The sequence below is a fragment of the Leuciscus leuciscus genome (assembly GCF_965113295.1).
Source record: "Leuciscus leuciscus genome assembly, chromosome: 5".
NCBI classification, from domain to species: domain Eukaryota; kingdom Metazoa; phylum Chordata; class Actinopteri; order Cypriniformes; family Leuciscidae; genus Leuciscus; species Leuciscus leuciscus.
The window spans coordinates 6,069,121-6,085,595 of NC_138729.1; positions in this window are offsets into that span (position 1 = coordinate 6,069,121).

Here is a 16,475-nt window from a genome sequence, read left to right on the forward strand (position 1 = left end):
GTTGTTTCCCTCTCTACAGTAGCTGCTCCTTACCTTCTGATTAGTTGGCCCATATCGAAGCATATTGAACCCTATACAAGCGTGACACATCAGACCTGACACGTGTTACATTTGGCTTGCCGAATATTAGATCCCTTTCTACTAAAGCACTTATTAATTGTTAAGGATATGATCACAGATCACAACCTAGATGTGCTCAGTTTGAAAGCTAATGTATACCAGAATTTACTGCTCCACCCATATATGCATCTCTCTGCACCTCCTGCTACCTTACACTGGCAGGCGCCCTATACTGTCCTCACTCGAGGCACGCAGGCGTAGACACCCATTAATGAAGACATGCCAATTACTATAAGCAGGCAGACACAGACCCTGACCCATCAACATTGTACATACCAGAATGAGTTTTGTAACGACAATGACTATGACATGCGGTCACATGCTGTTCAAATTAGTAAATCCCAATCTCCAAACACATCCTTCGTTGTCTCCTTAAACAACGAGTTGTTCATGGCACCTCCAAGTCTGCTTGAACGGTCACAATTGCATCTTTGTGGCTCCCCCGAGGGACATTTGAGTCACATAAGGAAACCCTGTTTTGGAGAATACCCTCTAAAACCCCCATTTCAGCATGGACTCCCTGTGACTTTACAGCCTCATGACATTCCAACGCAGACACACACACACACACACACACACACACACACACACACACACACACACACACACACACACACACACACACACACACACACACACACACACACACACACACACACACACACACACACACACACACACACACACACACCAAGAGACCAACATTTGTGTGTAACTCAGGATAAGCAATATTTATTTTAAATATATGTACAATTCCATTATGCATGTGTGATTAATGTTGTTTTGATCATATAGTTATGATCTTCGAGTGTTTGGCTCTGAAATGTATTTCTGAAGAATGTTCTCCCAGTAGAATCGCATCCCGTAATCCGATCTCATTGGCAGGTCTTAAAAGTTGAGCACCAACCCACACACAAACACACTCTGGACTTTGAAACAGAAACCCCCTTACAGAAAAGGACTTTTACCCATAAAGTCACTCTTAAATGTACTAAATATATAAATTTGTGTGTTAAGAGGTGTGTGTAAACCATAGGAAAGCATACATGTCCTATTTGTAACATTAATAGAACTGCAAATGCCTATACAAATGCATAATAATGTATCTTTGCATTGCTACAAAGCCTATATTCTATTTTTGATATCTCTGTAATCCTCTCCCGCTAACGGAGTTGAATTCCGATAGCAGAATTCAGTGATGCGCATTGTTTTATAAGTTCATATGTCTGGAGAAAATCCTCTCAAGTTAAAGTCAATCATGACTCATTCGAGTGTGCGTGTCTAACCGGACAAAGGAATCTTCCCGCTCGAAAAATCTCGACAGCTGATTCGTCCTACACGAAGGAGGGGACGGCACATGGGACACTGATAAAAGTCCAAACCTTCAGTTTCTCTTCTCTCTCTCATCAACTTCTCTTGACCCTCTTCCTCGGCGCAGCGCTTCTCCAAAGGAACATCTGGAGGAGGCCCTGGCCTTCTCCATCGAGCGAGCACATGTTCGAGTCGTAGCTGCGTCCCTTGCAACAAAGACTTTAAACCTCTCCCTGCCCGGGAGATGAATCTGAACTTTCTCGGTAACGTTAAATTCAAGTGAGCCTTTACATCGTCTTGCAAAACGACCCAGAAGACGAAGCTAGACGCAAACCAGCCGGACACGCGCACGCGCGCCCCCTCTTCAGCACCACACTGAAAGAGCACAGAATCTTGCACGTAACGTAACTCTCTCTAAACGCTGATTTCAGGTGTCCAGGTCTTAGGTCTGTGAACTAAGTTACCCTCTATCTTCCCTCTATATCTTTCTTTCTTTCATTTCATTTCATTCTGATCACGCTATGTTTATGTTTTTGTTCGGTTAAATGTTTGTTTGTTTGTTTGCATTTTTACGTACGTTTATGTTTGTAGTTTACATAACCTCTAGTGTGTGCCATTTTATTAATAAACCCATTTATACTTTTAATTGTCTCTGTGTTTGAAAACCCACCTTATAAAAGTCAATGAAACTAAAAGATCTAAGCTACAAGCTCGATATAAACTACATTTAGTAGTTCTTAATTCAGAAACTCAGTAAGTTTGATATTCGTGGCCAGAAGATAAAACTTTCTCGGAGTTTGTAAAGGGATACCCCCTTCTTAACTGTAATGATCTTACATTTATTCGCTGGACGAATTAGATGTTGGTCAATCCAGTTACAGAACAAGGAAATCTCGATAATTGATAAAATAAATGTACATGCGACTTATGAATTATGACCATGAGTCATAATTATTAATATTCCCAAGATTCCCCATATTTTTGAGCTAATTCACATTTACCCAGAGTCGTTATTGTTACAGTTTTATGCACATCGAACGCCCTTATGACACAATATGACTCTCCAGTCAAAAGATTCCTCAAGGAAATTAATTATAAAGAAACAAGCAACCACTGTATTCTGAAGGCATATTGTTATACTCTATTATACAGCGAGTATTTGTTGTAAATAAGTTGTGTAAAAATGGTAGCTTGAATGTTGAAGACAGGCTATTTCTGTCATTTAGAGATTTTTTTTCATTGTATGTGTAATAAATTCAGACTCAGATTATGTAAAAAATAAAGTTTATTTGAAAATACAGCAAAATATTAACTCAAATGAGTTGTGTAAAACTGGAATAATTAGCAAATGAACAAAATGGTTGAAGGACTGATAGAGAAGTTAACAAGACTGACTTTGTTCTGCCTTAATTCATTCTTCACTTTCACAATAGCAATTTTACAAAAAGGCAACAGAGTTAAAATAATTTATTTTTACATTATGACATACAAATTTATTTGTATAGCGCTTTTCACAAAACTGGCGTCCCGAGATAACAACAGAAAAGCAGATGGGAAATAATTAGCATAGCTGCTGTTCATAATATTAATGCATTCGATCTGATTCAACTGTAGTATAAAAGGTAAGTATTATGTGAATGCTTGGCTAAAGAGATGCGTCTTTAATCTAGTTTTAAACTGGGACAGCGAGTCTGAGCCTCGAACAATATCAGGAAGGCCATTCCAGAGTTTAGGAGCTAAATGTGAAAACGCCCTCCCTCCTTTAGTGGACTTAGATATCCTAGGAATTCAATTCAAATTTATTTGTATAGCGCTTTTCACAATACATATTGTCTCAAAGCAGCTTCACAGAAAGTGCATTTCAGAAATGTACATAGAAAAATACAGTTAGTTAATCATGTATTAATTTAGGGCATAACATATCGCCGGTGTCGAGTCGTCTCTTCACAGGTTTCGAGTCGTCTCCTCACGGGTGTTGGGGCATCTGAAGTTTCCATGAGAGGCTGGATACAAACTGGAGCTGACGAACTCTATTTACCTCGGGACTAGCGTCCCGAGATAACGACAGAAAAGCAGATGGGAAATAATTAGCATAGCTGCTGTTCATAATATTAATGCATTCAATCTGATTCAACTGTAGTATGAAAGGTAAATATTATGTGAATGCTTGGCTAAAGAGATGCGTCTTTAATCTAGTTTTAAACGGGGACAGCGAATCTGAGCCTCGAACAATATCAGGAATCAGGAATGACCAGAAGCCTCGAATTTAGTGATCTTAAAGAGCGCGATGGATTGTAGGGCGATAGAAGTTCCGTTAAATACCCAGGAGCTAAACCATTTAGGGCTTTATAGGTCAGTAGTAATACTTTGTAATTGATACGGAACTTAATAGGTAACCAGTGTAGAGATGATAGAATTGGTGTTATATGATCATATTTTCTTGACCTAGTAAGAACTCTAGCAGCTGCATTTTGGACTAACGCTTTTGTACATTCTTGTTTATTGAGGATGCAGGACAACCAGCTAATTAAGCATTACAGTAATCTAGTCTCGAGGTCATGAATGCATGAACTAACTTTTCTGCATCAGAAACAGAGAGCATGTTACGTAGCTTAGCAATGTTTCTAAGGTGGAAAAAGGCTGTTCTTGTAACATATGAAATATGATTTTCGAAAGACAAGTTGCGATCTAGTATAACTCCCAGGTCTTTTACTGTAGTGGATAAAGTAACAGGACATCCTTCTAAATTAAATGAATCATGATAAATGAATCATGAATAATAAATGAATCAATCAATTGAGAAGTAACTTCTGGACTCATTCCTGTGTTCTAATCGACACACCATTCTGGTAGCACTCATCCTTGACCAGCCAAACACCAAATATTGTACATATTACTAAAATAGTTAATTTTAGACATGCAATACCCATTTCAGCCAGTAGGGGTGAAAGAAGAGGTTGTTAAAGTTGTCCCCTGTCCTCCTCTACTGAATTACACTGGTTTGATGTCTCTGTCTCCCTGTTGGACAAAGATATTACTAAAATAGTTAATTTTAGACATGCAATACCCATTTCAGCCAGTAGGGGTAAAAGGAGAGGTTGTGAAAGTTGTCCTGTTTCCTCCTCTACTGAATGACAGTGGTTTGATGTCTCTGTCTCCCTGATGGACAAAGTTGTAACTAAAAGAATGTTAATTTTGGCATGCAATACCCATTTCAGCCAGTAAGGGTAAAAGGAGAGGTTGTGAAAGTCGTCCCCTGTCCTCAATCTACTGAATGACAGTGGTTTGATGTCTCTGTCTCCCTGATGGACAAAGTTGTAACTAAAAGAATGTTAATTTTAGCATGCAATACCCATTTCAGTCAGTAAGGGTAAAAGGAGAGGTTGTGAAAGTCGTCCCCTGTCCTCCTCTACTGAATGACAGTGGTTTGATGTCTATGTCACCCTGATGGACAAAGCTATTATTAAAAGAATGTTAATTTTAGCATGCAATACCCATTTCAGCCAGTAGGGGTAAAAGGAGAGGTTGTGAAAGTTGTCCCCTTTCCTCCTCTACTGAATGACAGTGGTTTGATATCTCTGTCTCCCTGATGGACAAAGCTATTATTCAAATAAAGTTAATTTTAGACATGCAATACCCATTTCAGCCAATAGGGGTAAAAGGAGAGGTTGTGAGAGTTGTCCCCTTTCCTCCTCAACTGAATGACAGTGGTTTGATGTCTCTGTCTCCCTGATGGACAAAGTTGTAACTAAAAGAATGTTAATTTTAGCATGCAATACCCATTTCAGCCATAGGGGTAAAAGGCGAGGTTGTGAAAGTCGTCCCCTGTCCTCCTCTACTGAATGACAGTGGTTTGATGTCTCTGTCTCCCTGATGGACAAAGTTGTACATAAAAGAATGTTAATTTTAGCATGCAATACCCATTTCAGCCAGTAGGGGTAAAAGGAGAGGTTGTGAAAATTGTCCCCTGTCCTCTACTGAATGACAGTGGTTTGATATCTCTGTCTCCCTGATGGACAAAGCTATTATTCAAATAAATTTAATTTTAGACATGCAATACACATTTCAGCCAATAGGGGTAAAAGGAGAGGTTGTGAGAGTTGTCCCCTTTCCTCCTCAACTGAATGACAGTGGTTTGATGTCTCTGTCTCCCTGATGGACAAAGCTATTACTAAAATAAAGTTAATTTTAGCATGCAAATACCCATTTCAGCCAGTAGGGGTAAAAGGAGAGGTTGTGAAAGTTGTCCCCTTTCCTCCTCTACTGAATGACAGTGGTTTGATGTCTCTGTCTCCCATGATGGACAAAGTTGTAACTAAAAGAATATTAATTTTAGCATGCAATACCCATTTCAGCCAGTAGGGGTGAAAGGAGAGGTTGTGAAAGTTGTCCCCTGTCCTCCTCTACTGAATGACAGTGGTTTGATGTCTCTGTCTCCCTGATGGACAAAGTTATTACTAAAATAAAGTTAATTTTAGACATGCAATACCCATTTCAGCCAGTAGGGGTAAAAGGAAAGGTTGTGAGAGTTGTCCCCTTTCCTCCTCTACTGAATGACAGTGGTTTGATGTCTCTGTCTCCCTGATGGACAAATCTATTACTAAAATAAAGTTAATTTTAGCATGCAAATACCCATTTCAGCCAGTAGGGGTAAAAGGAGAGGTTGTGAAAGTTGTCCCCTGTCCTCCTCTACTGAATGACAGTGGTTTGATGTGTCTGTCTCCCTGATGGACAAAGCTATTATTAAAATAGTTAATTTTAGACATGCAATACCCATTTCAGCCAGTAGGGGTAAAAGGAAAGGTTGTGAAAGTTGTCCCCTGTCCTCCTCTACTGAATGACCGTGGTTTGATGTCTCTGTCTCCCTGATGGACAAAGCTATTATTAAAATAAAGTTAATTTTAGACATGCAATACCCATTTCAGCCAGTAGGGGTAAAAGGAGAGGTTGTGAAAGTTGTCCCCTTTCCATCCTCTACTGAAAGACAGTGGTTTGATGTCTCTGTCTCCCTGATGGACAAAGTTGTAACTAAAAGAATATTAATTTTAGCATGCAATACCCATTTCAGCCAGTAGGGATAAAAGGAGAGGTTGTGAAAGTTGTCCCCTCTCCTCCTCTACTGAATGACAGTGGTTTTATGTCTCTGTCTCCCTGATGGACAAAGTTGTAACTAAAAGAATATTAATTTTAGCATGCAATACCCATTTCAGCCAGTAGGGGTAAAAGGAGAGGTAGTGAAAGTTGTCCCCTGTAGTCCTCTACTGAATGACAGTGGTTTGATGTCTATGTCTCCCTGATGGACAAAGCTATTATTAAAATGAAGTTAATTTTAGACATGCAATACCCATTTCAGCCAGTAGGGGTAAAAGGAGAGGTTGTGAAAGTTGTCCCCTCTCCTCCTCTACTGAATGACAGTGGTTTTATGTCTCTGTCTCCCTGATGGACAAAGTTGTAACTAAAAGAATATTAATTTTAGCATGCAACACCCATTTCAGCCAGTAGGGGTAAAAGGAGAGGTAGTGAAAGTTGTCCCCTTTCCTCCTCTACTGAATGACAGTGGTTTGATATCTCTGTCTCCCTGATGGACAAAGCTATTATTCAAATAAAGTTAATTTTAGACATGCAATACCCATTTCAGCCAGTAGGGGTAAAAGGAGAGGTTGTGAAAGTTGTCCCCTTTCCTCCTCAACTGAATGACAGTGGTTTGATATCTCTGTCTCCCTGATGGACAAAGCTATTATTCAAATAAAGTTCATTTTAGACATGCAATACCCATTTCAGCCAGTAGGGGTAAAAGGAGAGGTTGTGAGAGTTGTCCCCTTTCCTCCTCAACTGAATGACAGTGGTTTGATGTCTCTGTCTCCCTGATGGACAAAGTTGTAACTAAAAGAATGTTAATTTTAGCATGCAATACCCATTTCAGCCAGTAGGGGTAAAAGGAGAGGTTGTGAGAGTTGTCCCCTTTCCTCCTCAACTGAATGACAGTGGTTTGATATCTCTGTCTCCCTGATGGACAAAGCTATTATTCAAATAAAGTTCATTTTAGACATGCAATACCCATTTCAGCCAGTAGGGGTAAAAGGAGAGGTTGTGAAAGTTGTCCCCTTTCCTCCTCTACTGAATGACAGTGGTTTGATATCTCTGTCTCCCTGATGGACAAAGCTATTATTCAAATAAAGTTAATTTTAGACATGCAATACCCATTTCAGCCAGTAGGGGTAAAAGGAGAGGTTGTGAGAGTTGTCCCCTGTCCTCCTCTACTGAATGACAGTGGTTTGATGTCTATGTCTCCCTGATGGACAAAGCTATTACTAAAATAAAGTTAATTTTAGCATGCAAATACCCATTTCAGCCAGTAGGGGTAAAAGGAGAGGTTGTGAAAGTTGTCCCCTTTCCTCCTCAACTGAATGACAGTGGTTTGATGTCTATGTCTCCCTGATGGACAAAGCTATTACTAAAATAAAGTTAATTTTAGCATGCAAATACCCATTTCAGCCAGTAGGGGTAAAAGGAGAGGTTGTGAAAGTTGTCCCCTGTCCTCCTCTACTGAATGACAGTGGTTTGATGTCTATGTCTCCCTGATGGACAAAGCTATTACTAAAATAAAGTTAATTTTAGACATGCAAATACCCATTTCAACCAGTAGGGGTAAAAGGAGAGGTTGTGAAAGTTGTCCCCTTTCCTCCTCTTCTGAATGACAGTGGTTTGATATCTCTGTCTCCCTGATGGACAAAGTTGTTACTAAAAGAATGTTAATTTTAGCATGCAATACCCATTTCAGCCAGTAGGGGTAAAAGGACAGGTTGTGAAAGTTGTCCCCTGTCCTCCTCTACTGAATGACAGTGGTTTGATATCTCTGTCTCCCTGATGGACAAAGATATTATTCAAATAAAGTACATTTTAGACATGCAATACCCATTTCAGCCAGTAGGGGTAAAAGGAGAGGTTGTGAAAGTTGTCCCCTTTCCTCCTCTACTGAATGACAGTGGTTTGATGTCTATGTCTCCCTGATGGACAAAGCTATTACTAAAATAAAGTTAATTTTAAACATGCAAATACCCATTTCAGCCAGTAGGGGTAAAAGGAGAGGTTGTGAAAGTTGTCCCCTTTCCTCCTCTACTGAATGACAGTGGTTTGATGTCTCTGTCTCCCTGATGGACAAAGTTGTAACTAAAAGAATATTATTTTTAGCATGCAATACCCATTTCAGCCAGTAGGGGTAAAAGGAGAGGTTGTGAAAGTTGTCCCCTGTCCTCCTCTACTGAATGACAGTGGTTTGATGTCTATGTCTCCCTGATGGACAAAGCTATTACTAAAATAAAGTTAATTTTAGCATGCAAATACCCATTTCAGCCAGTAGGGGTAAAAGGAGAGGTTGTGAGAGTTGTCCCCTGTCCTCCTCTACTGAATGACAGTGGTTTGATGTCTATGTCTCCCTGATGGACAAAGCTATTACTAAAATAAAGTTAATTTTAGCATGCAAATACCCATTTCAGCCAGTAGGGGTAAAAGGAGAGGTTGTGAAAGTTGTCCCCTGTCCTCCTCTACTGAATGACAGGGGTTGGATGTCTATGTCTCCCTGATGGACAAAGCTATTACTAAAATAAAGTTAATTTTAGACATGCAAATACCCATTTCAACCAGTAGGCGTAAAAGGAGAGGTTGTGAAAGTTGTCCCCTTTCCTCCTCTTCTGAATGACAGTGGTTTGATATCTCTGTCTCCCTGATGGACAAAGTTGTTACTAAAAGAATGTTAATTTTAGCATGCAATACCCATTTCAGCCAGTAGGGGTAAAAGGAGATGTTGTGAAAGTTGTCCCCTGTCCTCCTCTACTGAATGACAGTGGTTTGATATCTCTGTCTCCCTGATGGACAAAGATATTATTCAAATAAAGTACATTTTAGCATGCAATACCCATTTCAGCCAGTAGGGGTAAAAGGAGAGGTTGTGAAAGTCGTCCCCTGTCCTCCTCTACTGAATGACAGTGGTTTGATGTCTATGTCACCCTGATGGACAAAGCTATTACTAAAATAAAGTTAATTTTAGCATGCAAATACCCATTTCAGCCAGTAGGGGTAAAAGGAGAGGTTGTAAGAGTTGTCCCCTGTCCTCCTCTACTGAATGACAGTGGTTTGATGTCTATGTCTCCCTGATGGACAAAGTTGTTACTAAAAGAATGTTAATTTTAGCATGCAATACCCATTTCAGCCAGTAGGGGTAAAAGGAGAGGTTGTGAAAGTTGTCCCCTGTCCTCCTCTACTGAATGACAGTGGTTTGATATCTCTGTCTCCCTGATGGACAAAGCTATTACTAAAATAAAGTTAATTTTAAACATGCAAATACCCATTTCAGCCAGTAGGGGTAAAAGGAGAGGTTGTGAAAGTTGTCCCCTTTCCTCCTCTACTGAATGACAGTGGTTTGATGTCTATGTCTCCCTGATGGACAAAGCTATTACTAAAATAAAGTTAATTTTAAACATGCAAATACCCATTTCAGCCAGTAGGGGTAAAAGGAGAGGTTGTGAAAGTTGTCCCCTTTCCTCCTCTACTGAATGACAGTGGTTTGATGTCTCTGTCTCCCTGATGGACAAAGTTGTAACTAAAAGAATATTAATTTTAGCATGCAATACCCATTTCAGCCAGTAGGGGTAAAAGGAGAGGTTGTGAAAGTTGTCCCCTGTCCTCCTCTACTGAATGACAGTGGTTTGATGTCGTTGTCTCCCTGATGGACAAAGTTGTTACTAAAAGAATGTTAATTTTAGCATGCAATACCCATTTCAGCCAGTAGGGGTAAAAGGAGAGGTTGTGAAAGTTGTGCCCTGTCCTCCTCTAGTGAATGACAGTGGTTTGATGTCTCTGTCTCCCTGATGGACAAAGTTATTACTAAAATAAAGTTAATTTTAGACATGCAATACCCATTTCAGCCAGTAGGGGTAAAAGGAAAGGTTGTGAGAGTTGTCCCCTTTCCTCCTCTACTGAATGACAGTGGTTTGATGTCTCTGTCTCCCTGATGGACAAATCTATTACTAAAATAAAGTTAATTTTAGCATGCAAATACCCATTTCAGCCAGTAGGGGTAAAAGGAGAGGTTGTGAAAGTTGTCCCCTGTCCTCCTCTACTGAATGACAGTGGTTTGATGTGTCTGTCTCCCTGATGGACAAAGCTATTATTAAAATAGTTAATTTTAGACATGCAATACCCATTTCAGCCAGTAGGGGTAAAAGGAAAGGTTGTGAAAGTTGTCCCCTGTCCTCCTCTACTGAATGACCGTGGTTTGATGTCTCTGTCTCCCTGATGGACAAAGCTATTATTAAAATAAAGTTAATTTTAGACATGCAATACCCATTTCAGCCAGTAGGGGTAAAAGGAGAGGTTGTGAAAGTTGTCCCCTTTCCTCCTCTACTGAATGACAGTGGTTTGATGTCTCTGTCTCCCTGATGGACAAAGTTGTAACTAAAAGAATATTAATTTTAGCATGCAATACCCATTTCAGCCAGTAGGGGTAAAAGGAGAGGTTGTGAAAGTTGTCCCCTCTCCTCCTCTACTGAATGACAGTGGTTTTATGTCTCTGTCTCCCTGATGGACAAAGTTGTAACTAAAAGAATATTAATTTTAGCATGCAATACCCATTTCAGCCAGTAGGGGTAAAAGGAGAGGTAGTGAAAGTTGTCCCCTGTCCTCCTCTACTGAATGACAGTGGTTTGATGTGTCTGTCTCCCTGATGGACAAAGCTATTATTAAAATAGTTAATTTTAGACATGCAATACCCATTTCAGCCAGTAGGGGTAAAAGGAGAGGTTGTGAAAGTTGTCCCCTGTCCTCCTCTACTGAATGACCGTGGTTTGATGTCTCTGTCTCCCTGATGGACAAAGCTATTATTAAAATAAAGTTAATTTTAGACATGCAATACCCATTTAAGCCAGTAGGGGTAAAAGGAGAGGTTGTGAAAGTTGTCCCCTTTCCTCCTCTACTGAATGACAGTGGTTTGATGTCTCTGTCTCCCTGATGGACAAAGTTGTAACTAAAAGAATATTAATTTTAGCATGCAATACCCATTTCAGCCAGTAGGGGTAAAAGGAGAGGTTGTGAAAGTTGTCCCCTCTCCTCCTCTACTGAATGACAGTGGTTTTATGTCTCTGTCTCCCTGATGGACAAAGCTATTATTAAAATAAAGTTAATTTTAGACATGCAATACCCATTTAAGCCAGTAGGGGTAAAAGGAGAGGTTGTGAAAGTTGTCCCCTTTCCTCCTCTACTGAATGACAGTGGTTTGATGTCTCTGTCTCCCTGATGGACAAAGTTGTAACTAAAAGAATATTAATTTTAGCATGCAATACCCATTTCAGCCAGTAGGGGTAAAAGGAGAGGTAGTGAAAGTTGTCCCCTGTAGTCCTCTACTGAATGACAGTGGTTTGATGTCTATGTCTCCCTGATGGACAAAGCTATTATTAAAATGAAGTTAATTTTAGACATGCAATACCCATTTCAGCCAGTAGGGGTAAAAGGAGAGGTTGTGAAAGTTGTCCCCTCTCCTCCTCTACTGAATGACAGTGGTTTTATGTCTCTGTCTCCCTGATGGACAAAGTTGTAACTAAAAGAATATTAATTTTAGCATGCAATACCCATTTCAGCCAGTAGGGGTAAAAGGAGAGGTTGTGAAAATTGTCCCCTGTCCTCCTCTACTGAATGACAGTGGTATGATATCTCTGTCTCCCTGATGGACAAAGCTATTATTCAAATAAATTTAATTTTAGACATGCAATACCCATTTCAGCCAATAGGGGTAAAAGGAGAGGTTGTGAGAGTTGTCCCCTTTCCTCCTCAACTGAATGACAGTGGTTTGATGTCTCTGTCTCCCTGATGGACGAAGCTATTACTAAAATAAAGTTAATTTTAGCATGCAAATACCCATTTCAGCCAGTAGGGGTAAAAGGAGAGGTTGTGAAAGTTGTCCCCTTTCCTCCTCTACTGAATGACAGTGGTTTGATGTCTCTGTCTCCCATGAAGGACAAAGTTGTAACTAAAAGAATATTAATTTTAGCATGCAATACCCATTTCAGCCAGTAGGGGTGAAAGGAGAGGTTGTGAAAGTTGTCCCCTGTCCTCCTCTACTGAATGACAGTGGTTTGATGTCTCTGTCTCCCTGATGGACAAAGTTATTACTAAAATAAAGTTAATTTTAGACATGCAATACCCATTTCAGCCAGTAGGGGTAAAAGGAAAGGTTGTGAGAGTTGTCCCCTTTCCTCCTCTACTGAATGACAGTGGTTTGATGTCTCTGTCTCCCTGATGGACAAATCTATTACTAAAATAAAGTTAATTTTAGCATGCAAATACCCATTTCAGCCAGTAGGGGTAAAAGGAGAGGTTGTGAAAGTTGTCCCCTGTCCTCCTCTACTGAATGACAGTGGTTTGATGTGTCTGTCTCCCTGATGGACAAAGCTATTATTAAAATAGTTAATTTTAGACATGCAATACCCATTTCAGCCAGTAGGGGTAAAAGGAAAGGTTGTGAAAGTTGTCCCCTGTCCTCCTCTACTGAATGACCGTGGTTTGATGTCTCTGTCTCCCTGATGGACAAAGCTATTATTAAAATAAAGTTAATTTTAGACATGCAATACCCATTTCAGCCAGTAGGGGTAAAAGGAGAGGTTGTGAAAGTTGTCCCCTTTCCTCCTCTACTGAATGACAGTGGTTTGATGTCTCTGTCTCCCTGATGGACAAAGTTGTAACTAAAAGAATATTAATTTTAGCATGCAATACCCATTTCAGCCAGTAGGGGTAAAAGGAGAGGTTGTGAAAGTTGTCCCCTCTCCTCCTCTACTGAATGACAGTGGTTTTATGTCTCTGTCTCCCTGATGGACAAAGTTGTAACTAAAAGAATATTAATTTTAGCATGCAATACCCATTTCAGCCAGTAGGGGTAAAAGGAGAGGTAGTGAAAGTTGTCCCCTGTAGTCCTCTACTGAATGACAGTGGTTTGATGTCTATGTCTCCCTGATGGACAAAGCTATTATTAAAATGAAGTTAATTTTAGACATGCAATACCCATTTCAGCCAGTAGGGGTAAAAGGAGAGGTTGTGAAAGTTGTCCCCTCTCCTCCTCTACTGAATGACAGTGGTTTTATGTCTCTGTCTCCCTGATGGACAAAGTTGTAACTAAAAGAATATTAATTTTAGCATGCAATACCCATTTCAGCCAGTAGGGGTAAAAGGAGAGGTAGTGAAAGTTGTCCCCTTTCCTCCTCTACTGAATGACAGTGGTTTGATATCTCTGTCTCCCTGATGGACAAAGCTATTATTCAAATAAAGTTAATTTTAGACATGCAATACCCATTTCAGCCGGTAGGGGTAAAAGGAGAGGTTGTGAAAGTTGTCCCCTTTCCTCCTCAACTGAATGACAGTGGTTTGATATCTCTGTCTCCCTGATGGACAAAGCTATTATTCAAATAAAGTTCATTTTAGACATGCAATACCCATTTCAGCCAGTAGGGGTAAAAGGAGAGGTTGTGAGAGTTGTCCCCTTTCCTCCTCAACTGAATGACAGTGGTTTGATGTCTCTGTCTCCCTGATGGACAAAGTTGTAACTAAAAGAATGTTAATTTTAGCATGCAATACCCATTTCAGCCAGTAGGGGTAAAAGGAGAGGTTGTGAGAGTTGTCCCCTTTCCTCCTCAACTGAATGACAGTGGTTTGATATCTCTGTCTCCCTGATGGACAAAGCTATTATTCAAATAAAGTTAATTTTAGACATGCAATACCCATTTCAGCCAGTAGGGGTAAAAGGAGAGGTTGTGAAAATTGTCCCCTTTCCTCCTCTACTGAATGACAGTGGTTTGATATCTCTGTCTCCCTGATGGACAAAGCTATTATTCAAATAAAGTTAATTTTAGACATGCAATACCCATTTCAGCCAGTAGGGGCAAAAGGAGAGGTTGTGAGAGTTGTCCCCTGTCCTCCTCTACTGAATGACAGTGGTTTGATGTCTATGTCTCCCTGATGGACAAAGCTATTACTAAAATAAAGTTAATTTTAGCATGCAAATACCCATTTCAGCCAGTAGGGGTAAAAGGAGAGGTTGTGAAAGTTGTCCCCTGTCCTCCTCTACTGAATGACAGTGGTTTGATGTCTATGTCTCCCTGATGGACAAAGCTATTACTAAAATAAAGTTAATTTTAGACATGCAAATACCCATTTCAACCAGTAGGGGTAAAAGGAGAGGTTGTGAAAGTTGTCCCCTTTCCTCCTCTTCTGAATGACAGTGGTTTGATATCTCTGTCTCCCTGATGGACAAAGTTGTTACTAAAAGAATGTTAATTTTAGCATGCAATACCCATTTCAGCCAGTAGGGGTAAAAGGAGAGGTTGTGAAAGTTGTCCCCTGTCCTCCTCTACTGAATGACAGTGGTTTGATATCTCTGTCTCCCTGATGGACAAAGATATTATTCAAATAAAGTACATTTTAGACATGCAATACCCATTTCAGCCAGTAGGGGTAAAAGGAGAGGTTGTGAAAGTTGTCCCCTTTCCTCCTCTACTGAATGACAGTGGTTTGATGTCTATGTGTCCCTGATGGACAAAGCTATTACTAAAATAAAGTTAATTTTAAACATGCAAATACCCATTTCAGCCAGTAGGGGTAAAAGGAGAGGTTGTGAAAGTTGTCCCCTTTCCTCCTCTACTGAATGACAGTGGTTTGATGTCTCTGTCTCCCTGATGGACAAAGTTGTAACTAAAAGAATATTAATTTTAGCATGCAATACCCATTTCAGCCAGTAGGGGTAAAAGGAGAGGTTGTGAAAGTTGTCCCCTGTCCTCCTCTACTGAATGACAGTGGTTTGATGTCTATGTCTCCCTGATGGACAAAGTTATTACTAAAATAAAGTTAATTTTAGCATGCAAATACCCATTTCAGCCAGTAGGGGTAAAAGGAGAGGTTGTGAGAGTTGTCCCCTGTCCTCCTCTACTGAATGACAGTGGTTTGATGTCTATGTCTCCCTGATGGACAAAGCTATTACTAAAATAAAGTTAATTTTAGCATGCAAATACCCATTTCAGCCAGTAGGGGTAAAAGGAGAGGTTGTGAAAGTTTTCCCCTGTCCTCCTCTACTGAATGACAGTGGTTTGATGTCTATGTCTCCCTGATGGACAAAGCTATTACTAAAATAAAGTTAATTTTAGACATGCAAATACCCATTTCAACCAGTAGGGGTAAAAGGAGAGGTTGTGAAAGTTGTCCCCTTTCCTCCTCTTCTGAATGACAGTGGTTTGATATCTCTGTCTCCCTGATGGACAAAGTTGTTACTAAAAGAATGTTAATTTTAGCATGCAATACCCATTTCAGCCAGTAGGGGTAAAAGGAGATGTTGTGAAAGTTGTCCCCTGTCCTGCTCTACTGAATGACAGTGGTTTGATATCTCTGTCTCCCTGATGGACAAAGATATTATTCAAATAAAGTACATTTTAGCATGCAATACCCATTTCAGCCAGTAGGGGTAAAAGGAGAGGTTGTGAAAGTCGTCCCCTGTCCTCCTCTACTGAATGACAGTGGTTTGATGTCTATGTCACCCTGATGGACAAAGCTATTACTAAAATAAAGTTAATTTTAGCATGCAAATACCCATTTCAGCCAGTAGGGGTAAAAGGAGAGGTTGTAAGAGTTGTCCCCTGTCCTCCTCTACTGAATGACAGTGGTTTGATGTCTATGTCTCCCTGATGGACAAAGTTGTTACTAAAAGAATGTTAATTTTAGCATGCAATACCCATTTCAGCCAGTAGGGGTAAAAGGAGAGGTTGTGAAAGTTGTCCCCTGTCCTCCTCTACTGAATGACAGTGGTTTGATATCTCTGTCTCCCTGATGGACAAAGCTATTACTAAAATAAAGTTAATTTTAAACATGCAAATACCCATTTCAGCCAGTAGGGGTAAAAGGAGAGGTTGTGAAAGTTGTCCCCTTTCCTCCTCTACTGAATGACAGTGGTTTGATGTCTATGTCTCCCTGATGGACAAAGCTATTACTAAAATAAAGTTAATTTTAAACATGCA